The sequence below is a fragment of the Myotis myotis genome, unplaced genomic scaffold (genome assembly GCF_014108235.1).
Source record: "Myotis myotis isolate mMyoMyo1 unplaced genomic scaffold, mMyoMyo1.p scaffold_m19_p_3, whole genome shotgun sequence".
Lineage (NCBI taxonomy): Eukaryota > Metazoa > Chordata > Mammalia > Chiroptera > Vespertilionidae > Myotis > Myotis myotis.
The window spans coordinates 121,928,719-121,953,596 of record NW_023416335.1 but is presented as its reverse complement, the minus strand read 5'-3'; the positions used below and the strand labels follow the sequence as shown (position 1 = coordinate 121,953,596).

General features: G+C 46.9%; 2 protein-coding genes across 9 annotated transcripts in view; both read right to left on the bottom strand.

Annotated features, from left to right (window-relative positions):
* The window catches only part of TSPAN9 (tetraspanin 9), a 208,229-nt gene extending 195,436 nt beyond the window's left edge, over nucleotides 1-12,793 (bottom strand). For 4 of the 8 annotated variants that reach the window (XM_036298111.1, XM_036298113.1, XM_036298112.1 and 1 more), the window contains exons 1-2: nucleotides 12,695-12,793; nucleotides 7,115-7,176 (exon numbers count right to left, since the gene is read on the bottom strand). The gene's annotated coding sequence lies outside the window, so the exon portion shown is untranslated. The remainder of the gene's footprint in view (nucleotides 1-7,114; nucleotides 7,177-12,694) is intronic. The other 4 variants (XM_036298109.1, XM_036298117.1, XM_036298110.1 and 1 more) reach the window with 2 other exon arrangements.
* Nucleotides 12,794-17,034: 4,241 nt separating this feature from the next.
* TEAD4 (TEA domain transcription factor 4) overlaps nucleotides 17,035-24,878 on the bottom strand; it is a 90,983-nt gene continuing 83,139 nt past the window's right edge. The window contains exon 14 of the mRNA XM_036301698.1: nucleotides 17,035-17,164. The gene's annotated coding sequence lies outside the window, so the exon portion shown is untranslated. The remainder of the gene's footprint in view (nucleotides 17,165-24,878) is intronic.

Here is a 24,878-nt window from a genome sequence, read left to right as displayed (position 1 = left end):
TGGGAATCCATCCTCACAGCCGTAGAGACTCAGAAATGGTGGGTGGAGGCTGGAAGAGAAGTCTGGCACCATATAGGGGCCTCTTGGGTCTCGCTTATGGGGAATTTACCTATTATATGCTTCAAACTGGCCAACTTGGAGCAGACTGAGGGCCTCCATCCAGTTTTTCCAATTCCTTAGCCAAAAGCATTGCTGAGGTTTCTTGTCTTGCTTGTGATGCCAGATTTCTTAAAGGTTTGCAGACATCAACACTAAGCACTGGTGCACATGAAGCCCATAAGCTGATCAGATATCATTAACCCTGCAACGGTAGCACAATGCTGGCGCCAAAGTCACCCAGACGCATCAAGGTAGCTCCCAAGTGTGGTGCAGTCACTTGCCCCTCCCCACCCATGGTCCTCACCAAGCTGTCTCTCTGAGCTGGGCCAGTTCTCCCACAGCACAGTCAAGAAGGAAGAGAGTGACCAAGAGGCTGAGCTGTGCAGTGTGCTCTGCACCGTTGCCCAAACAGTGAACCTCTCGGCCACAAAACATTTCTTTCCCAAGAGATGCCAAGAGAGAGCAAGAAGCAAATAAAACACCAAGGGGTTTTCAAATGTGAAAGTCCACTCAGCCTTTGTTCTTATTTGATGAATGCACAAGCCACCAGGCAGATGGCAGGCGAGAGAACACTGTTGTACTAGGAAAGTGTATTTCATCAAGTCTGGCCTGAGATCTGCAGGGAGACGTAAGTTTGATGAATGATTAGCGCTGGGAGGACTTTACCAGCAGCTCTGCTGCAGCATCCTCTCAACCAGGACTGGGGATTCCTTAACAACCAGGAGCTGGCTCTTCCCTGTCTCCTGCCTCACCGCCACTGGTGAATTCACAGGAGAGAAGAGCTACCAAGGCAGGTGATAAGAAAACTATAAAAAGAATACATTGTGGGAAGTGAAAATATTAAGTCCACTGTGAGTTTCCTGAGAAGGAAAAGTGAAGCCTATGAATCATACATACAGACCTGGGCGGTCTTATTTCACATCAGAGTTACAAGAGAATGGGGAGAAAGCCTGGAGCAGAGTAGGTACAGTATTTGTTGGGTGAATGAATGAGTGAATTCCCAGCAGAGGCCTGGATCTGCAATGACCAGCTGGCTTTCTTAAAGACCTGTCACTCACTGACTCATTCTTCAGAGGCCATGATAGTTAGCAGGGGTATCCAGCAGCCAGGCTCCTGGCAGCTCTGGGGGGCAGGATGGCCCCAGCTCCACTTCTACAGCTCTAGCAACCCCAGCAGGAGAAGCTGTCTACCACAACGCTCAAATCCTAGATCACCCCAAGCCCTACCAGCATAAGTCCCACAGAAACACACAGAATCCACCTCAAACACCACTCCAACCCAAAATGAAGATTAAGTGTCTTGCTCCTGCTATTTTCCCTAGTTGATTCATTTGAGGCAAAGAGTGGTTTGGGAAGGGAAGGGGCCTGTACTATCTTCCAAAGATCTGTGGGGTCTATTCCCATATATTCTAATTCTCCACCTTCTGGGTACATGGAGGACTACACATCCATTCCCTCCCACCCCTGAACACATATACATGCCTTCGGTGTGACTTTGCCAGTCCTCCCATCAAGAGTGGAGTCTTGCCCTGAATGGTGTTTCTAAGTGGTTAGAGCCTGCGCACCCAGTGTCTCGGGTTTTATTCTTGGTCAAGGGCACATACCTGGGCTGCAGGTTTGAACTCCAGGCCCAGTTGGGGTACATGAAGGAGACAACCAATTGATGTGTGTCTCTCACACCAATGTGCGTGTGTCTCTCTCTCTCTCCCCCACCCTCCCCCCTTCCACTCTCTCTAAAAATCAATGGAAAAAATATTCTTGGGTGAGGATTAACAAAAAAAAAGGGGGGGGGCGGGGGAGAATGGAGTCTTCCCCCCAACCCTGGAGTTCCAGCTGGTGCTCTAACCAAGCAGTAGATGGATTATTCACTGTGAGACATTAGAGCCTAGATCTCAAGAGGTCTTGGAAACTCCATTTTCACCTAAAAGGCTAGTTTCCTTGAGAATGAGAAATCATGTGGAAAAAGATCTAGCTGAGAGCAGTGCCAATCTCCAGACATGTGAGTGGCTCCCTTGGACCATCCAGGTCCTGCAGAGCCCAGTCCAAAGGGCTAACCCACATTATTGTGAGCAAATAAAATGGTTGTTGTGTTAACCTACTAAATTTTGAAGTGGTATATTATGCAGCCATAGATAATTTATATTAAGCTCATCCAGCAAGTCTATGTAGCTATTCAGAAGAACGAGGTCATTCTATATGCACTGATGTGGAAAAGTGGCTTAAGAAGTTGCCAATCAGTAAGTACAATACAATTCTACTTATGGAAATTGATAAGGTAATAGGTGGAGAGCTGGATGTTAGTCTATCATAAAACTACCTGAAAATGATATAAACCAAGTATTAACAGTGATTACCTTTGAAGGGCAGGAGTATAGATTTACTTTTCTATAATTTATGTCATGTTTGACTATTATAATGAGTTTGTACTATTTTTTACAACAACCAAGGTACTCTTAAAAAATTCATCTTCAATTCTGCTACAAGCTAATTTTTCCTAAAAGATCCCTTTTCATCCTTCATTCTCCTGTTCAGGGACCAACACTAGCTCCCCACAGCTAGCCTCGCAAAATCTGAGCCTCCTCTGGATGGCATTCAAGGTGCCCCTCCCCTGGATTATCTCCAGTCCAACTACCCAGGCCACACCCATCCCTACCCAGATCTCCAAGCTTGACATCCTCACTGCAACCACTCAGCGAGCCCCTACCTTTGCCTCTCTAAATTCACCTCTCCCTCAATGCCCAGTCCCAGCTCCCATGGGCTCCTCCCCGGGTCCCCAGAGAAAGTTCCACCCAGGCCTGTCCTTGATTGGATGGTGTCCTGAATTATTCTCCCTGCACTGCAGGTACTGACTGCCCCTCAAAGGAGACTTTCACAGACCAGCCAACTGGCCACCACTATCTCCAGCTTCTTGTCTAACAGTGGGAGGGGGGCAGGTAGTTCCAACCCTCTGTGCTGCCCACAGCCAGGATGGTGGGTGATAACCATGGGCGGGCACTTCCTTCCTACCCTGCCCATTTCCAGCAGCAATCAAGTGGAAGCCAGTTTGCTAGCTGCTAATATAGAGTGACTCATGCCTTCAGGGATGTTCTCAGAGCCCCCTCCCCACACTCCAGGTCCCACATGCTGCATACGATCCAAACTCTGGCTTCAAACCTAATTGCCTTCCTGGGGGACCCAACAGCTCTTCCTCACTCAGGTCTCTGCAATCTGCATGTCCAGTTTTTAAACAAAGCTGTTTAGAATCTCCTAGGAATAAGACAAGTGGAAAATTGCAAGCGTTGACCTCTACCTTTCTCTAAAACAAAACACGTCATTCTGTATGTTCACACACCCCTAAACATATACCCCCATTCAAACCCAGCCCATCACCCTGCCCCTCTGAGCCCTTCTATAGGATTTGGCCCAAGTGGGAGCTGGGGACTTGCTGAGACAGTGTCTGCTCCCTCTGTCCCTGGCACCACCACCCCTAGGACTTATTGGAATGGTAGGCACCTAAGACTTAGTCTCCACACTATGGCAGGTGGCCAAGTGAAAGGGCTTAGAAGGGGCTACCAGATACTGTGTTTGAGTTTTACAAACCCTCTAAGGAGGGGGCATTCATGTCATAGATATGTAATAATCTATTGAAAGTGCTCAGGTGGGCCTCTCAGCTGAGTCCCAGAACAATGCAGGAGAGCCCTCCCACACAAACCCATGTAGGCATACCCAGCCATGCACACTCCAGGGCAAGTATACACATCCTCTCTCTCTATCTCAAGCATACATATTCTCTCTCTCTCTCTCTCTCTCTCTCTCTCTCTCTCTCCCTCCCTCCCTCCCTCCATCCCTCCCTCTCTCTCTTACACACACACACACACACACACACACACACACACACACACATACGTACATGGCCACACCTTGTTCCAACCTTGCTCTGAGCATCCCCTGAGATCACTTTCCTCACCTGTCCACTGTTCTCACATGCCCTTTCACCCAGGCCTTCTCCCAGACTCTGAAACTGACAGGGGGGGAGGGGTGTGAGCACAGGTATATACACAGCCAGGGCCCTGCCTGCCAGGGTTCTAGAAGGCTATCCTATGCAATTGGATGTTGTTCAGGTTTGACAATAACATATTCAGTTTAATTTTTATTTTTAACCTGAGAAAGAGAAATTTTTCAAGTTTGCTCAAAGGTGCTGTGGGGATCAGCAGCAGCCCTAAGGTGCTAAGGCCAAGGCCCAGAACTCACCAAGATCCTGAACCAGAGGCCATGAGGCCCCTCAGTCTGCTGCAGTGACAGCACGCCTCTCTAATTAATGGAGGGTTTCCAGGGGATCCACCGAGCTGCTTGACTCTTCAGACCCCTGGACTGTTCTCCATCCCCATCCTTTCCTCTTCCCATCACAAGGTCAGATATTTTAACAAATGCTGACCGTTGAGCATAGAATTGGTCACGAGTCTCTCAGAAAGTAAGCGAGTATTCGAAGTACAATTAATTTCCAGCCACTGTAAGGGGCGAGGGTGTTGGAAGACAGGGGGAGGAAAGGGTGTGGTAAATTCAAAAGCACAGATAATAATAAACAATGGATAATCAAAAAGTACTAGTAATCTGCATAGACTGAAGCACACACACTGGGACACTGAAAGCCAGTGGATGTGCTCCTCCTGGCTCCACCCACTCCTCCTGTGCCCCAGTCCAGTTCAGCTAAGTTTTTGGTTGTGTTTATGGTTTGAGAGGAGGGATAGGGTTTGGAAGCTGGACTTCACCCAGGCAGACACTCTTGTTTCATTATGCTGTGGCTATCATTGAAGTTGAAATTCTTAACTTGTTGTGCTGGACCCCAGCAATGGAGCCTTCTACCTCCTAAATGCATCAGGCTGGGGCAGGAGGCAGTTAAAATGAAAGTAGCAGCAGAGCCATGAGCACTGGGTGGAAGTCAGGCAGCAAGGCCCTGCCACTAACCAGACAGGTGACCATCTCTGTAAACAACCTCCACCCTCATCCAGCTTCTATCAAAAATCAGAGCCTTGGGTTTACTCGTTAACTTTACTCTTTCCTCTTCCATCCACTTCTAGGCCAGGGCCAGAGAGCACACTGTCAGAGGAAAAGGTATCTGGAAAGCCCCAGGATTAGAAGCCAAGACTTGTGCCTTTGTCCCACCTGAGAAACCACCTCCATCAGAGCTGAAGGAACCTTAGCAATCGATAACCCAGCCACCCCTTCTGTGGGTAGAAGACGACTTGAAGAAAGCAAGTAACTTGCCAAAGGTCACCGAGCCTGTTAGAGGCAAAGGCAGGGGCCAGGATTAGAACCACCGGCCCGGGAGCTGGTCATCATTCCAGAGGTTCAACAGCATGACAGACGAACCATAGCCCTCTGAGGCCAAAGCCATAGGAGAGGATACACTTCCTGTCTGGAAAGTCCTCCACTCAGGTCTCCCTCATTGCAGCTTCAACACAGATGCACAGAAGGACGGTCATCTGGCTAAGATGACTGGTGATGTCAGACCATGCAGGCCTCCTGGGAAGCTCCCCACCAAGTCCTCCCCCTAGGACCAGGCCCCGCAGAATCTGTGTCATGGGACAGGATATGCTGTGAGGAGCCAGGATGTGCTGAGCAGCAAGGCCGCTCATCACTTGGCCTCAGGCCTTCCCTCCCCACCACCTGATTTTCACCAGGCTGATTTCCCTCAGCGCAGGCCCATGTGCCTGTCTGCCCTGCACAGTCCACTCACAGGTGGTACCCCAAATCCAAGAGCAGTGAGAATGAAAGTGGACACCCATCCAGGTCCCAGGGAGGGGGGGAAACTTAAAATGGGAGTTTCCATATTCCTGCTGCAGCAGCTCAAGGCAGGCCCTACCCAGGACCTTATGACAACAGCCAGCCAAGGTTTGCAGTAGGACAGGCAGCGTGGCAGCCAGCCTGCCTAGGTTTGAACCCTGCAAGTCTCTGACCAGCTCTCTCCGTAGCTGCTGCCTTTATACAATGGGGGGAAATGACAGCTACCTCCCTGGACTCTTGTGAAAATTAAGTGAGATTTAAATTAAGATTAATACACTTTAAATAAATTAGCAGTGGACATATGTAAAGAGTCTGAAACTGTAGCTCATGAGGATAGTGACAAATATAAATATTGGCAACCCAAGTAAAATGCGCAAAACATGGCAGGACAATAAGGTTGGTGGCCACTCCTGGAACACCAAATAATTTCTGCTGGAACTTAGAGAAGGGAATATTTTGGCAGGATAAGCTACCAGCCAACACCATCCTTTCCGCAACCACCACCTCCACTGCCACACTGCTAGATTCTTAGAAGGTAGAAGATTTACAAATTACTCACCAGGAGGAAGCCACAGAATAAAACACACAGAAAGTAAAACATAAAAAGACCAGGGTCTGTAAACAGCAACCCTAGGGAACCTGAATCAGCACCATCCACACAGGCTGCCTAAGGTAGCTCCACAGGGTCTGGATGAACAAGTGCTGGGAACAAAGCAAGACCCCAGGAGTCTGTAGGAGCAGAGAAGAGGATCTTGATGAGGGTCCTGGCAGAGGGTGCCACCTGGATGGCCAGGGGCATTCCTGTAGCAGCCAGTGCAGAGGAATAAGAGTTAGGTAGCATTGGCCAGATTCCCACAGATGCTTTTCTGAATGGCTGGTGGGAGCTCCTTCACCCTAGCTCCCAAGCCTGCTGGGAGGAGACAGGAAACAGGAAGTTACAGGCCTCTCCTGCTTCCCTAGGCTTCCTCCTTAAAATCAGGGTGGTTCTCCAAGGAAGAAATTAAGAATACTGCTAGCTGCCAATCAGAAACAGTAGGGAGGACGATCTCTCTCCTGGCCCCCAAAGCCCAAGTTAAGGAGCTTATCACTTCCAAGCCAAGTGCTAGGGCAGAGAGTCAGTCTAAAAAATATCAGTATCCTATGTTATCCTCCCTCCCCAACTCACAGTTAAAGGACAAAAGAAACTTTGACTTCAGTTTATAACACAAAGACTTTCTAAGGCCCCACCACAATGGACCCAGACCAACACTGACCTGTTTTCTTTGAATTTCCTACAAGCACCTTGGCTGCTGACAGATAAGATCCCAGGATATTCCTGCAGGAAAACAAAAATTAGGTCATCACTTCTCTGTGTAGCCACTCTAGGGTGAATGTTGTCCAGCAGTGGCCGCTCTTTGGGGCAGCAGTCTCCCATCAAGAACCCATTCATTCAATAGGTGGAGAAAGCCAGAAATGGCACACTGGTTCCAGCTGCTGTGCCCATTCCACTGAGCTGGTGGTGGGTGCTTCAAGCATTATTAGCAGAACCCAAGCTCTGGAAAGACCACTGTGATCAGTGATGTCTGGTATGGGCAGTTATGTAAGAGTACCCATGTCATCTCTGAGGTAGGCCCCGGGCATCCAAAGATTTAATGTTTGTAATTTTGATCACTCACAAGCAACCCAAAGTTTCAAGAAATGTAAAAGTGTGTAACTTTACTGAGACACGAGTTTGATTCATATATCCTAGGTGGCTGATGTAAAGAATAGGCCACTTTGTTTTCATCTCCACCACATCCAAAGTACTATTGTGGAGCAATAAAAACTTGGTGGAAAATGGCCATCAAATGAGAGATGAAATTGTAGCAGAAGTGTAAAGGGTAGTTAATTTGGGGTGTAAAGATATACACAGGAAACACTTGGCTCTGTGGAAACATGACTCTGGAGAAATCCAGGCCCATGTAAAAATATTACTGTGGATGCAAATTTGGGATTCTAGAAGGTACAAGATTATTTTGGGTGGGGGGAATGGCAAAATGGTTTCATATTTTTTATTGAAATATAATTGACATATAAATTATATTAGTTTCAGATATACAAATAATTATTTGATATTTGTGCATATTAAAAAATGACAACCACATAAGTCTAGTCAACATCCATCAACATACATACATAGTTACAATTTTCTTTTCTTGTGATGAAAACTTTTAAGATCTATTCACTTACCAACTTTCAAATATACAGTACAGTATTATTAAACTACTAGATGCCTGGTGCACAAAATTCGTTCATGGGTAGGGTCCCTAGGCCACGCTGACACCCGCCTTCGCCAGCCTGGCGCCCCTGCTCGCTGGCCCCGCCCAAGTGGGCCCCCCCATCACCCTGCCTCTGCCACTGCTGGTCCCCGCCTCCCCTCTCCCTCCTTCCCCGCTGCCACCTGCTCACCAGCTGGCCCCACCCCCCACCACCACCACCACTGCCACTGCCGCAGGTCGCCTCCCTCTGTGGGGCAACCAGTGGGGCGATGGGGGAGTGCCCCCACTGGCACCTGCCTTGGCTGGCCTGGGGCTTGCAGGCTGGGGGGCAGCTCCTGTGTTAAGCATCTGCCCCTGGTGGTCAGTATGCATCATAATGATTGGTTGTTCCATTGGTCATTCTGCCATTCGGTTGATTTGCATATTAGGCTTTTATTATATAGGATAGGATAGTCACCATGCATACATTACATTCCCATGACAAGACTAATTTCTTGAAATGTCAGGGGTCCACACTGTGCCTACTCTATGTCTCTCAGCAGTGGGTACTGGGCCAAGGAGGACATAGAGGTGATTAGAATCTAAGCCTGAAGGAGCTTACAATCTAATTAGAGCAGCGGTTCTCAACCTGTGGGTTGCGACCCCTTTGGGTGTCAAACAACCCTTTCACAGGGGTCGCCTAAGACCATCGGAAAACACATATATAATTACATATTGTTTTTGTGATTAATCACTATGCTTTAATTATGTTCAATTTGTAACAATGAAATTGGGGGTCACCACAACATGAGGAACTGTATTAAAGGGCCGCAGCATTAGGAAGGTTGAGAACCACTGAATTAGAGAAACTATGATACTCACTAGAGCAGCAAGTGGCACTGCATCTTCCCAATGATGCTCAGAATCCATTTCAATCCCCCTTCATCCTTTCCTCACCACCCCAGCCAACCAATTCACAAACTGTCTCAATCCTTCTTCCAAAATGTCTCAGGTTCAGTCCTTTCTCTCCATTCCTCACAGCTATCCAGCCACTCTCCCCACCATGATCTCCCCTCTTAACAGACCCCAGACTCACATACCGGAGGCCTAGCCCTGCTTCTGTAACCCCTATTCAAAACCCTGCCAAGTTCCCAGGGCCTCCCAAGGAGTACACATGGTGGGCATTCACCTTCTCTTGAATGAATGGATAGATGAAATTCCTTGGCTGGACATTTGAAGCTGCCTACAATATAGCCATTAGCTCCCTATCTAGCCTTTTATTTCCCTGCTTCCCTTCATATAACCCACTCACTGGCCCACCTATGCTATTCACACACCCCAACACTTACTTAGTGCCTTTCCTCAGGTTGGTTCCTCCTCCCTTCTGTTGAAATGCAAGCCACCCTTCAAAGTTTATGTCAGATACCACCTGCTACATGAAGCATTCCTCCAGAATCAGGGTGACTTATCCTGCTGTTTGAACCCACATTCTCCTCTCACAGCCACTCACCTTATAGTTTGAATTGTCACTGTTGAACCCCTTTCTTAACCCTTTACTGCACTATAAGCCCCATGAAGACAAGAACCTTTACCTTTTTACTTTTTGCATCACCAGAACTTAGCACAGGCTCTTGAACTATGACACATACATACTAAGTATTCATCAAATTCACTGAAGAATCATCCCATGTAATATATAAAAGCCAGGAGAGATGAAGACAAAAAATGTCATAGGAGCTCCAAAGAAACTTTTAGAATAGGTGGCCAGGGAAGGTTCCATGAAAGAGCTCAGACATGAGTAGGGCCTTGAAAGAGGGAAAGGAGGACTGGGGACGAGCATTCCAGGAAGATGGGACAGTATGAACTAAAAGACGAAGAAGGAATGAGCCAAGCATGCTTGGGAGATCCATCTGACTAGAACTGAGGGTTCCTGGAGGGAGACCAGTGGGAGATAAGGCTACACAGGCAGGCCTGGAATGGAGAAAAAGGATGTCAGTGCCAGGCTATGGCACTTGGATTAGATCCATTCCCTCAGTCACTGGCGACGACAACCACAGCAGGCCTGGGCCTTAATAGTAGAAAAAAAGAAGTCTTGTTCCAACCATATTAGTCTAGTCTCCTCAGCTAGAGTATAAATAACAGCCACCATCTTCTGCACACCTGCTATGTAGAAGGCCCGAAGCTTCATGCTTCACATACATTACCTCATTGCTCCTCCCAAGGCCTGAAAGACTGCTATTGTTATCCTTACTTTGCAAGCAGGAAACTAAAGCTATGAGAGGTGAAGGCACTTGCCCAAGGCCTCACCAACTAGCTCATTCACTTAACAACACTCCAGTGCTGGAGTTAGACTCAGGGATGAGGACCGGCATACTGGCCAGCTACCCCTGGCCCAGGGGCTTCCTGCTTAAGCTGAGCTGCTTCTCCTTAATGCCTCAAAGGCAACATTTGTTAAGCACATAGTAGGAGCTGAATAAAGCACAGTAAGTAGGATGGAGGTTGCCAAGGGCTGGGGGAGGGAGAAATGAAAAGTTACTGTTTAATGGGTATACGGTTTCAGTTATGCAGATGAGAAAGTTCTGGAGATCTGATGCACAATGAATATACTTAATGCAATTGAACTGGACATTTTAAAATGTTTAAGATGATAAATTTTGTGTTTTTTACCACAATTAAAATTTTTTTTCACTTATTAATTGTCTGATTGGCTGCCAATATGATCTTATACTGCTAATTATCTGGTGCCAGCAGAGACTCTAGAAAGATTTTACCCCAATAACCCTCCAAAACAGAAATTTGGAAAGAGGAGGTAATGTGCTCATCGCTGCACACATAGGTGGTGTTGAGGCTAAGATCCTCCAGCTCAATAGAGAAAAATGGCTGATGGCAGCAGAGCACAATAGGAAAGCACAAGGCATGATGGGTCAGAGGCCACAGGTTCAAGTTCTATTTCTTCCACTTAATGAGTTCTGTGACCTCAAAGAAGTAATTTATTCTCTCTGAGCCTCATTTTCCCAACCTATAAGAAGGCAATTAAAAATAACATATACTTTAAAAGGTTATATGTGAATCAAATAAAATTATATACGCCTAATGTGCAGAGAAAGCACTTGGCCAACTATATATTATTTTATAAACACTAGTTATTGTTATTAATATTAAATATCAGTTCCTAGATTTTAAAAAGATTAATATCTGATTAATTCAAATAAAAAAATAATCCCACTTCATTGTAGCCCACTCTCCGCTGTCCAAAGCCTTGTACATAGCAGGTCTTCCATGAATGAGTGCAGAACAGAATTACCCTTCAAGTTTTATCCACCCCTATCCTCTTCCATTCCTCACCCCCGACCCACCACCCAGCTGCAACAGCCATGCCAGAACCAGGCAGAGGGTAGAAAGCTGGTGTAAATGTCTGCCTCCCTGGCTGCATTCCTTAGCTAAATATAAATGATTTGTACAGTCCATTGTTTGAAATTATCCATAATACCTCTCCCCTCTATTACTTATGATGATAAGCTGACTGTACATCTTTATAGCAGAACTACATACAAAACATTCCCAATAACTATTTTTAGTAGAGAGAGGAAAGCGGGCTGGTACACAGGGATCAGAGCCTGAGTCCTCAGTTTTCCCCACTAGTCCAGGAAAGCTTCCTGGAGGAGGAAATGCCTGAGTCAGAGAGAGGACAGTTGCAGGTCAGAAGGGCACCCTCACATAATGAGTTTGGTTCTCTGAACCAAAGGGAGGTGAGTGGCTGCCTTCTTATTCCCGTTTTGGGGAAAGGTCCACACAGCCCAGGGGATCCCATACTACCCAATGCTTCAAATTTCCCCCGACACTGCAGGCAAGAGGTAGAGAAGAGGTAGAGAAGAGACCAGTATCTTTTGCAAAGAAAGGCGAACCAAGACTCCAGTTTCGAGATACACACGTACAAATACTGCCCTCATAACAAGCCAGTTTCTTCTTTGGGCTTTTTTTATTTAACCACAAGAAAGTTTCTTAAAGTTCCAAAGCTGAGGCACAGATGGACTACATCGTGTACCTCGAGGTGTGCCAAAGCTCTGTCACTCTGAGTGCCGATCAGCCAGCAGTGACCCAAGGAATGGGGGGAGGGGGAGTGGGGGGAGGGCCTCGGGCGGGATCCCAGTCCTGACCGAACCCCTAGCCCTCCCTTGGGGGCGCTGTATGGACAGCCCCCAAGCCACTGGGGTCTCCTGGGCCACACTGTCAGAAACCCATGACAGCTCCCAGGCTCTCCCTTTCTGCTGCACCCTTCAGAACGCCCATCCCTTCACCAGGGACCCCACGGTTCACCCTCCCTCGCTCCACTCTCAAAAGGTCCTCCGAGCCTCTCCGTGCAGCTCCCTCCTCGCCCCGATCCCGGGCCCCCACACACACCTTCCTCTTCCTGGGCAGAGAGCCTGCCCCATCCCTCCCTCATTCCGCCCCACAGCCACCCTCCCGACACCCCCTTCTCGGGGCGCCCCTGAGGCGCTCCCCTCTCTGGAAACCTGGTGAAGGGCTCGCCTAGCTCACCCAAAGCCGGCCCGGATCCCGCAAGCTCGCCCGGCCCGTTCCCTCGCCCGCCACCCGCCCGCCCGGGGCCGCACTCACCGAGCTCCCAGGAATGCGGGATCCCGGCTCCCTCGCGCTCCCTCGCCGCCACCGCCACAGCCACCGCCACAGCCACCGCCAGCGGAAACGGGGGGCGGGGCCTGCCCAGGAATGGCGAGGCTGCGGGGCGGGGCCGGCCGCGGGAGGGGGCGGGGCTATGCCGCGGAGGCGGGGCGAGGCGAGGCCGCGGGGCGGGGCCTGCCTGGGAATGGTAGGGTTGCGGGGCGGGGGCGGGGCGAGACAAGGCCGTGGGGCGGGGCGAGGCCGTGGGGCGGATGGAGGAGGGGGGCCAGGGGGGCCGGGGCCGGGGCCTGGGCTGAGCACGAGGGGCGGGGTGACAGGGCTGCCAGAATGAGCTGGAGCGGCCGCCGGGGGCCCGGCCGAGGTTGCGGGAGGATCGGGGGGTCTGCAACACCCCCTGTCTGGTTCCCCTGCGTCAAAGCTGGAGGGAGCCCGAGGAGGGAAGCCAGGGTCGTGCTGGGCACGGGTTCCCGATACTGTCGGGCCGCCTGTGGGTCTCCGGAACCCCCGCACCACCGCCTGGATTCTCGGATTGGCCGCTCATCAGAGGCGCTAGGACGCCTTCCCCTCGCCCTACGGCCCCAGCAGCAGCTGGGACCTGACTTGGGGAGGGGAGGTCAGGGCCTGTGTGTGCGCGCTCCTGGGCTCGGCCCCATTCACCGCCCTAGGCCCTCGCTGCTTTCGGGGATCTCAGCTTTCCCCCTGGGGCCAGGCTCTCTGATCTCACCACCCCCACATCCACACCTAAGAAATCCTTCCCTGGTATTTGGGGCGGACTATTTGAGATGTTGACGTTCGGGTGTGTATTAGATACTGCCGGGAGGAGCCGCTCTCTGTGTCCCCAGGAACTAAAGGCCTCCAAGTGTTGGTAAAGGGCATGGTATGCCCGGAAGAACTGAACTGAAGCAGGAAAAACTCAAGTTAGACATCTCTGGCGGAGTGCTTCCTATAGGCGTTTCCAGGCCTGGATTCTTGAAGCAGAAGACCCGACTCTTCTCTGAAGTGATGACTGGCAGCCGTCATCATCATTATTGCCATCAAATGTATTCTGTGCTCCCCATATGCACGATCATGGTCTAAGTATGATTTGAGACAAAGTTTTAGACCTGGTTATATGCTCCTAATTAGACTGGCAGTTTCCACTCATGTCCTCAGCCCCCGCCCCCTCATACACACAGTCTTGTTTGTCTTTTAGACTTAAATCAATAACCCATCTCCTGACTCTCCATTCCCCTCCTTCAAAACCTTATTCAATACCCCACCCATAAATTCTTCCAAGGCTAGCCCCCATTAGCCCCAATCTCTCCAGCCCTCTAGCACATATTTGCAAACTCCAACCAACTTCCAGAAGAAATTGATACCCAGAGGAAAGGGGGCTTGCTAATGATTTCTGCCAGGGACTGTTCTTACTGTAAAGGCCACGGGAGGCAGCCTGGTGTGGTAGAAACCACAGGGCTTTGGAGCCATACGGATCTGGAGTCCTGGCTCTGCCTTTCATGCACTGCGACCTCTCTCTTTCTTCACCTTAATAATACCAATGCCACAGGGTTGATGGGATGGCCAAGATGATGGGGGCAAAAGCACAACATTTGGTTTTGTTAGCTTCCTCCTGCCCTTTAAAAAAGATAAGCAAATTTGATAACCAGGGATTATGAATGAGCCTTAGGGATGGAAGAAACCTTAGAAAAAACCCTTCAAGCAATAACCCAGGAAGTGGCCGCGCTGCTCACCCCCCTCCAACACATCCAGAGGGGGAGGACTCAGTGCCTCCAAAGGGGTTTACAGCTGCAGGAAAAAGCCATGGAGAAAGCCACAGGCGATACGTAACCATTCAACATAAGGAGGCTTGCAGTCCGTGGGGCAGGCACATACTACTAGGTCCACAGGACAAAACTCAAATAAATACCTGACAAGGAGGCAAGATTTTAGGGCAGGAACTCCCCAAAGCCTGTTGTCACTGTTTACTACACCAGGCTTCTGAGGAATGTCAGTGAGTTTGTGGCCTGGAGATTCTGGAAGTGCTGAGGAAAAGGTAGGGTGACTATATCCAGGTTGTCGGGAACATCCCATTTACTACTCCTGACATAGTTATTAATAGTCCCCCATTCACTCTCAAAATATCTTAGTTTGGACAATAAATTTTATATAGGTCACATTAACTATGAACAAAGGAAGTATTCCAAACAGCTCCTACCAGCCCTTCATATCAGCAATTCTGCTGGAATCTCTGCATCCCCAGAGACTTCAAATGATAGTATGTCAGTTTATCCCCCTTGAAATCACCAAATCCAATCAAAAATGACAAACAAGCAAAAATTAATTTTCCAGCCAGCCACCCCAAGTCAAGGGACAGACAGTGCTTGCTGAATTGTGACACCTAGTGGGGAGAATTCACACTGTTGGAGGCTTTTTCCGACACTGCATTTAGCCAGTTTTCTTTTTCACTTATAGCTTGTAAAGCACAGAACAGCAGTTAATATTTTCCAAATGCTTATGTGCCAGGCACAGGTCTAAGTACTTTACATGTTCTAATTCATTTGACCCTCACAAGAATTCCATGAGGTAGCTACTATCATCAGCCCTCCATTTTAAAAGATGAGGAAATTGAGAATAAAAAAAATTAGGTAAGCCCTATAGGCTTGGCTCAGTAGCTGAGCGTAGACCTATGAACCATGAGGTCACTATTTGAGTCCCATTCCAGGTACATGCCTGAGTTGCGGACTCGATCTCCAGTGACGGGCGTACAGAAGGCAGCCGATCAATGATTCTCTCTCATCATTGATGTTTCTACCTCTCTCTCCCTCTCCCTTCCTCTCTGAAATCAATTGGGGGTTTGGGGGGGGGGTTAAAAATAAGTTAAGTAACTTCCCCCAGGTCATTTAGCCAGTAAATGACTGCCAGGGTTTAACCCCAGGTTGTCTGGTTGCAGATCCTGGCACTTAACTGCTACTCTATCCAGCTTCTATCAGTTGCATGTGCAAAGTTACTTCAGAGGTGTCTTCATATCTTCGATCAACTCTCCTGCATGAGATGACAAAAAGGGGGAGTGAGAACAGAGTGTACTAGGACAGCAGTTGCCAACCTTTTGGACCTCACAGACCACCAGTGGTCCACAGACCATCCATTAGTGACCACTGTCCTAGAAGGTCAGCATCCACATCTACCAGTAATGAGTGGTCAAATCTACCGAGGATTAAAATCAGGGCATTAAACCAGACAATGAGAAGACATACAGTGTCAGTTAAGTGCACAGTGGAGCTGCTAGCTTAAAGAAGGAGAGTGAAAAATGAAATAGTTCCTTGCCCTGGCCAGTGTGGCTCAGTTGATTGGGCATTGTCCTGTACTCTGAAAGGTTGCTGGTTCGATTCCCCATCAGGGCTTATGCCCCAGTTGTGAGCTCAATCCCTGGTAGGGGGCATACAGGAGGCAGCTGGTTTCTCTCTCCCTCTCCCTTCCACTCTCTAAAAATCAATTCTTTAAAAAAAAAGAATGAAGCAGTTCCTTCCCTGCATCAGCCTCTTCAACAACATTTGTTTGTGCAAACTGAACAGTGGCTGCTGGTCACTTGCTGGGGGCTAACTCCAGCAGGTCATAAATGCAAGAAGTTCATCAAAAGGTTGGTCACCTTGAGGCTTCAGCAGGGCTAAGATACATATTATTTCCTGCTGAGGGCATTTCCCCAAACCTGAAAATCTACATGTTATTACCTGCTGCTGGCCAAACAGCTGAACAGCCAAAGGCAGTCACCCCAACCTGATACTTTACTGCTTACCAAACTTTACCTTTGATATGTGTGTTTGCTTTGCTTTAGGGCAAAAATGTGTGAATAAAAAGCCCTGGGTCCAGAGATTCAGAGAGAACTTGGTCACTAGAACTAAGCCTTCCTTGGCTCCCCCATGTATTCCAAATTTATATTTCATGTCTAGTCTCTTTATTAATTTACTCAGAGCCCTTTCTCCAGATTCCTGAACTCTTCTAGATGCAGGATAACACCTGGCAGTCACTGAAGCCTATCAGCTGCACCAAGAGGACCCACACCAAGGCTTCCCACCATTGTCAGGGTGAGGCAGGCAGAAGTGACCAAGACTGTTCTGCTTCTTTCTAGGCTCCCTCTTCTAAAGAATACAGATCATCCCAAGGACACCTCCCCTCCTTCCTTCAACTTCTTTCTCTTCCAAAGCTCAAAGTGGTGAGTGTAGCAGGATTGAGGGGACCATTAGGCTTTGCAGACCAGATGGTCTCTGTCACAACTACTCAATTCTGCCATTGTAGCACAAAAGCAGCCATAGGCAATGCATAAATGAATGACCACAACTGTGTTCCAATAAAACTTTATTTACAAAAACATGTATCAGCCCTTGCTGGTGTTCAGTTGGTTGGAGCGTCGTCTCATACATCAAAAAGTTTCAGGTTCATCCGGCCATCGTGGTTCAGTGGTTGAGCATCAACCTATGAACCATAAGGTCACAGTTCAATTCCCAGTCAGGGCACATGCCCAGGTTGTGGACTTGATCCCCAGTAGGGTACATGCAGGAGGCAGCCGATCAATGATTTTCTCTCATCATTGGTGTTTCTATCTCTCTCATCCCTCTCCCTTCCTCTCTGAAATCAATAAAAATATACTTTAAAAAAAAATTTTTAAGGTTTTGGGTTCAATTCCTGGTCAGGGCACATACCCAGATTATGAGTTTGATCCCAGTAAGGGTGTGTACAGGAGGCAACCAATTGATGTTTCTTTTTCACATCAATGTTTCTCTTTCTCTCCCTCTCCCTTCCTCGATCTAAAAACAAACAAACAAAAACATGTCCTCAGGTGAGGATTAAAATAAAAACACAGGTAACCCCTGCACCAAATAAGGGCCTTCAAATTCCTATCTTCAGATGTATTATAGGGGTGAGAGTGGGTTGAATCCAAGTTCTCAAGTGTGAAGAACAAAGAAAAATGGATTAAAATCAATGAGCATAAATGAACACCAGTAACTCTGGGTGGGTGTGCACATGTACATGTGTGACCCCGGTTGGGTCAGTGCCTGCAGGAAGCATGCACATTCAAGGAGTGGCTGGTTTGGAGCTGCCTAGATTTTGCAAAGTCTTGGTCAGACCTTTCTAAAGAAGTGCAGATTTTATGTCTGGAATTCCTGGTGTTCAACATGTACTCTATAAAGACAGAAATGCACAACATTGTGAAATCAGACAAAGTATACAGGCCAAGAAAAGCAGAACATCCCTGCAGAAGGCCTTTGGGAAAGCTAACGCTGTTGGTTGGCATTTGTCCGGCTATTGTAGAATCTCAGAAACACATGATAACAACTATCTGTGAGTGTCTGTGCATGCGTGTGTGTGTATGTGTGTGTGTGTGTGCGCGCCACTTGTATACCATCTAGCTGAACATGTGAGCAGCAACTGAAAGATTTGCATGGTGGGTTGTAATCAATAAATATAACAATAGCCATTTCAGCTACATTTGTATCAACTTCCTTAATGATCTTAGAATATTCCTATATGCTTATGAAAGGCAATTCCATTGTTTAAAATCACACTTCAAATTCTGCCCTGCAGCCCAAAAACTGTTAAACCCAAATACGAATTTGCCATAGTACAGGAAATGTTAGTATGCCTGGAGCAACGGAATCGGGGCCAGGGGCATGATGCAAGATAAGAGGAAAGAATCACATAGGCAGCAGACTATGCCAGGTCATGTTAAGGATTTTGCATGTACATATGTCTTAAATACGTCATAAATTGAAGTGTTTTAAATAAGAGAGTGAGAGAATCCGATTTGCATTTTGAGACTATTTGGCTGTAGTATAGAGTGCAAATTGGAGGGTTGCAGGGACCAACATGGAGACAATAGGCTTTAGCAGTGGTCTAGGTACAAGATGAAGTTAGCTTGGTCTAGGTTGGTGGTAGTGACAAAGGAGGGATATCATAGACCTAAGAGAGGTTTGGAAAGTGAAATGTACAGATTGGCAACGAATATGATGGATTAGGGAGGGAAGGGTGTCGAGGTTTCTGGCCAGCCTAAGAGGATGGTTGGTGGAGCCAACCATGGAGATAGGCAACAGGAGAAGAGGATTAGATTGAAGGGGAAAATAGAGAATGGCTAGTAAGTATCCATCAGATTTAGTAAGTTTAAGGTCACTGGGGATCTTGGCAAAAGCCTTTTTTGTTTTGGGTTTTTTTTTTGGGGGGGGGGTGTTTTTTCTTTGCCATGATGAGGCAGAAGCTGTGATGAAGAGAACTGAGAGGGAGTAGGAGCTGAGAAATGGAGATAGTAAGACAATTCTTTAAAAAAATATAAAAGTTGTAGGGAAGATATATAGGGCAGATAGCTGAAGGAAACTGTAGATCAAATGAGGGTTTGGGGAATTTAACAGGAAGAATTGAACCTATTTAAAACCTTGTGTTGCCCTGGCCAGGTAGCTCAGTTGGTTAGAGAGTTGTCCTGATACGCTGATGTTGCAGGTTTGATTCCCCAGTCAGGGCACATAAAATAATCAATCAGTGAATGTACAAGTAAGTGGAACACCAATTCAGTGTTTCTTTTTCTCTCTCCTTTCCTCTTTAAAATCAATTTTTTAAAAAACTGTGGGGAAAAAATCCTATTTCTGGTATGGAGAAAAAAAAAACTCCTAATTGACCAACCTGTACAATCTGGACAACATACCAAAAAAAAAAGCCATTAACCCCACCACCAAAAATACAAAACCCCAACTACCTGAGGACTCCTGACAATGAACCCAAGTTGGTATGAGATGAGTTCCCATTTTTGTCGATTTCCCCTATGTTGGCTGCAGTCACATGTGCAGCATAGGGTGGCTAAAATTCCAATAGAAAACCCACTGTCTTTCAGGCAGAGGAACCAGACACAGCCCAGAGCAACCAAAGTTGCAGCACAGTGAAGGGAGAATCCTGAAGGGAGGCAATGAGAACGCCAGAGAAGAGAAACCCAAAATTCTCTCTATAAACTCTCTTCCAAGTCCGTGACGCATGCCTGAACCACACATGAGCAGAACCCCAGCTAAAGATAAAAGGACCAAACTGAGACTTGAGCAATTGCTGGCTACAGGTAAGGCAGAGGCTATAGTTTGAATAAAACCAAGTTAATTGTCTGGTAAAAGAAAACTATTAACATTTATCTGAGGGATAAAGTAGAATCCAGAGTCTCCTCTACATACCCTTCAAAATTTTAGGATATAATCCAAAAATTGCTCAAAGAACCAGGAAAACGTGGCCCATTCCCAAGAGGAAAGTAAACAACAGAGGCCAATTCCACGGTAACTCGGAAGTAGGGACGATCAGACAAGGGTTGTAGAGCAGCTATCACAACACTGTTCCAGGATAAAAAAAAAAATACATTTGAAATAAATTAACAGAAAATGAAAAGCAAAAATAGAAAATGTTCTTTTGAAAACCAAATGGAAATTTTAGAACTAAGTATTTGGAATTCTAAAACTCACTGGATGGGCTTAAAGATCTCAGTGGAAAAAGAAAATGAGCTTGAATATAGATCAATAGAAATAGTCCATCTGAAAGAAAAAAAGAGGAAAAAGATGGCATAGAAAAAAAGATAACAGTCACAGGGATCCATGAGACAATATCAAAACGTCTATTACATGGGTAACTGGAGTCCCGGAAGAAGAAAGAGAAAATGGGACAGAAAAGTATATATTTAAAAGCTGATGGTGAGGATCGAGTCGAGAGGAAGTGGTTGAATATATGGGAAAGATATGAGACCACAAATAATAGTTCTTATATAAGGAGGAAAGGGATGAAATCCAAATTGTCAGTGTAGGGATTTGGCAAAGGCAGAAAAGATGATAGCACTTGCATTGCAAGAGGAGGGAAAAGAGCACAGAATGGGAGCAAACATAGGTGAATTTATGTCCTAGGTGGGGATTTTCATTAGGTGACTTCCAATCCCCAGTGGATAGAGCATCGGTCTGCAGACTGAAGGGTCTTGGGTTCAATTCCGGTCCAGGGCACATGCCTGGGTTGTGGTCTCGATCCCTAGTGGGGGGCGTGCAGGAGGCAGCCAATTGGTGATTCTCTTTCATCAGTGGTGTTTCTATCTCTCTCTCCCTCTCCCTTCCTTGCTGAAATCAATAAAAACACACTTTTAAAAAAAGTAAAGAAAGAGCAAGTGGTTGAGGCACATACACTGAGACTGCCTGAAAGGAGTCTTAAAGATAACAGGAGAAACAAAATGACAACCTGTCACCAGTATAAAAGGCAGGAGAGCCAGAAGGTAGACTGCTCCAGGAGAAAGGAAAGAGCCAAGCTGACGCTTTTAAATTGGAATCAAGCCTAGTGAATTCAACAGAGTTGGGTGAAATGAAATTGTGTGACTATCAATAAAATGACCAGAGGATGATGGTTGATAAGACACACAGGATCATAAAAGTGATGAGGGACACATTTGCAGCCCTGGCCAGGGCATCTGGGATCTAAGCCAATATTCGACCATTATGGCATAGACAGGTTAATATTATAATTAAAACACACACACACACACACACACACACACACACACACACAGCATGACAATTAAATTGTTTTTTAAGAAGAAGCTGGTAGCTAAAAGCTGGTGGTTAAAAAGGGGAAAATAAAATGAAAAGCTTTTACAGTAGAACATATATTTCTAAAGGACTTAGGGTTGGAGTTACATTGGACATTTCACAGTAAACTCATTTTCTGGTTCTGTTATTGGAGTGACCGAAAAGTGGAGACTCCTCCTCCCCCTCCGTCCTCATGTGGGTAATTTGATTCACACCACAAGCATTCAGGTACTGGTCCCTAATAACATTCACCTCTTAAAGAAACCAGAGCTCCTTGGAGAGTAGCTGATTCCTTATTGTGGACAAGAAAAGTCAAAGCAGACCTAAGTCTTCCAGATGATGCCAGAAGCATGTTAATTTTTTTTTTTTAATCCTCACCTGAGGATATTTTCCCATTGATTTTTAGAGAGAGTGGAAGGAAGGGGGAGAGACAGAGAAACATTGATGTGAGAGAAACACATCGATTGGTTGCCTCCCTGACACACCCTGACCAGGGCTCAGCTCCTGACTGGAATTGAACCCAGGACCCTTCAGTCTGTGGGCCAACGCTCTATCCACTGAGCCAAACCAGCTAGGCCAGAAGCATATTAATTTTGAAGCAGTGTTAAGAGGAAAAGAGACACAGACAAAACAAAAACAAAAACAAATGGAGACAATCTGAGTATCAGAGAAAAAACAAAAGTCTTTATGAAAAGCCTGAGTCCATAATGGCATTAAAATGAGTTAGACCAAAAAAAAGGTACATGCGAATTCCCCAAAATGTCAGCTATTCAAACAATGCCATGCTTTGGTCAATAATTAAGCTGTGGCCCTAGCTGGTTTGGCTCAGTGAATAGAGTGTCAGCTTGTGGATTCAAGGGTCCCAGGTTCAATTCTGGTCAGGGCACATGCCTGGATCGTGAGTTCCATCCCCAGTAGGGGGCATGCAGGAGGCAGCCAACCAATGATTCTCTCATCATTGATGTTTCTATCTCTCTCTCCCTCTCCCTTCCTCTCTGAAATCAATAAAAATATCTATATAATAAAGGCCTAAACGACCTTTACAGCAGAACAACCTAATGACTGGAATGATGGGTCACTATGATGTGCACTGACCACAAAGGGGCAGACGCTCAACGCAGGAGCTGCCTCTGGTGGTCAGTGTGCTCCCACAGGGGGAGCGCCGCTCAGCCAGAAGCCAGGCTCGCCAGGCTCACCACTGGCAGCGGTGGTGGGAACTTCTCCCACCTCTGCAGCAGCACTAAGGAGCAGCGAGCCCAGCAGTAAGGAGTGAGCAGGCGGGCGGTAAGGAGGGCGGTAAGGAGCGAGGGGTTCCGGACTGCGAGAGGGTGCACGCTGAGCTGAAGGGGACCCCCCCCCCCAGTGCACGAATTTCGTGCATCAGGCCTCTAGTATAATAATAATAATTAATAATAATAATAATTACGCTGTAAATTTTTTCTATTTATATCCAGGCAGTGTGATACCCAGAGATGAAAGAAGGACTGAATTGCATATTTTTGTAATTTTTAAACAAATTTTGTTATTGTGGCACATAAAATTTGACCACAGGAAGGCATTCCCACAGATAATTGCCAGCCTGGGTCAAATCATTTTAGAAGCACATCCAGGCCCTACTCCCAGACTTACTCAATCTCCGGGTGACTCTCCCTACCTGTAACAGTATGGCAACTCCAAATATGGAGCTCAAAACCCTAATCTAAGTGTGTACAAATCCTAAATCTTCACTGTAGTCATCTCAGTCCATCTGGGATTTTGCCTGCTCTGTTTAGATAGAAGCTTGAAAATTTGGATAAAAACCTGAAAATAAATATCAAGATAATGAATGACACAAATACACATTAACACTTTTGTGATAGGTTTAAGCATGTGTGTGGTAGTAACTGCTGTAATCATTAGGATAATTTATATTTTATATTCTTTTTGGTAATTTAAATTTTTAATTGCTTTTAAAAATTCACGTAACATTAAATTAACCATTTTTTTAATCCTCACCCAAGGATATGTTTATTAATTTTAGAGAGAGAGGAAAGGGGGGAAAGAGAGAGAAACATCAATGTGAGAGAGAACATCGATTGGTTGCCTCCCGTACACACCCCAATTGGGAACAAACCCAAAACCTAGGTATGTGCCCTGACTGGGAATCAAACCCACAACCTTTTGGTGGATGGGACGACACTCCAACCAACTGAGCCACAACAGCCAGGGCTAAATTAACAGCCAAGTACAATTAAAAAAAATTTTTGTGAGTATATTTTTTCCATTGATTTTTTAGAGAGACTAGAAGGGATGGGGAGAGACGGAGAGAGAGAAACATCAATGTAAGAGAGACACATCGATTGCTGGGGCCTGGGACCCAGCCTGTAAGCGAGGTACGTGCTCTTGACCAGAATCAAACCTGCAAACCTTCAGTCTGCAGGCCAATGCTCTAAACACTGAACAAAACCAGCTAGACTAAGTGTACAATTTTTATCTGCTTTTTAAGGTGTTGAAATAGTATAAAAAGCATGTGACATATTAGAATTGTGCTGTTAATTTAATACTGAGGTAGACTAGGTTTAAAAGATTAAATGCTTAAATAAATATGATTAGGTCTATAAGACTTATTATGTTCCATGAATGTTTAGAAACAATTATGAATATATTACTCAAACATATGTATACTAGAGGCCCGGTGCACGAATTCGTGCACCAGTGGGGTCCCTCGGCCTGGACTGTGGGATCGGCCAAAACCAGCTCTCCGACATCCCGAAGGGGTCCCGGATTGCGAGAGGGCACAGGCCAGGCCGAGGGACCCCACCGGTGCATGATCAGGGCCGGGGAGGGACACCTGAGGTTGGCCAGCCAGGAAGGGACCGCAGGAGGGCTCCAGGGCGTGTCCAGCCCATCTTGTTTAGTCCTGATCGGCCAGACCCCAGTAGCAACCTAACCTACCAGTTGGAGTGTCTACTCCCTGGTGGACAGTGCATGTCATAGCGAGCAGTTGAGCAGCCTTAGCATATCATTACCATATTATGCTTTGATTGGTTGAATGGCTGACCGGTTGACTGGACACTTAGCATATTAGGCTTTTATTATATAGGCTACCTTTCCCAGGGAAGGAAGCCCTCTGTATTCCACCCCATGCTGCATTTCCAAGAGGAAGGAATTATTGTTGGTCACAGTCTGGGGGTGGAGCTTTTCTCTGCACCTAAAGTCTAGCCTGTTGCTTCTCTAACTTGAATGTGCATGGGGATCACCTGCAGATTTGGATTGCAAACCACTGGGATGGGTGGGATGAGAATCTGCATTTCTACCGTGCTTCTGAAGCACTGCCTGCGGCTGGCTGGGAGCCATGCTCTGAAGCCCATGAAGTGCATGTGCCCCACATGGGAGCATGTGTGCATGTGGCTCTGTTCAATGGTCCTAGTTACCAGTGACCGAGGGCTGGAGTTGCTCTCCTCAGCCAGAAGAGCGAGCTCTCGCTCACCCTTGTGCACACGCTCTCTTGTGTTTTCACTGTGGCTAAAACAAACTGTTTCTCTGTCAGGGCCCCTGGGTGGTGGTTGCAGGGATTGGGGGATGGGGTGCTGCTATCCTAGTCATTGAAGCCATTGGCACCCCCA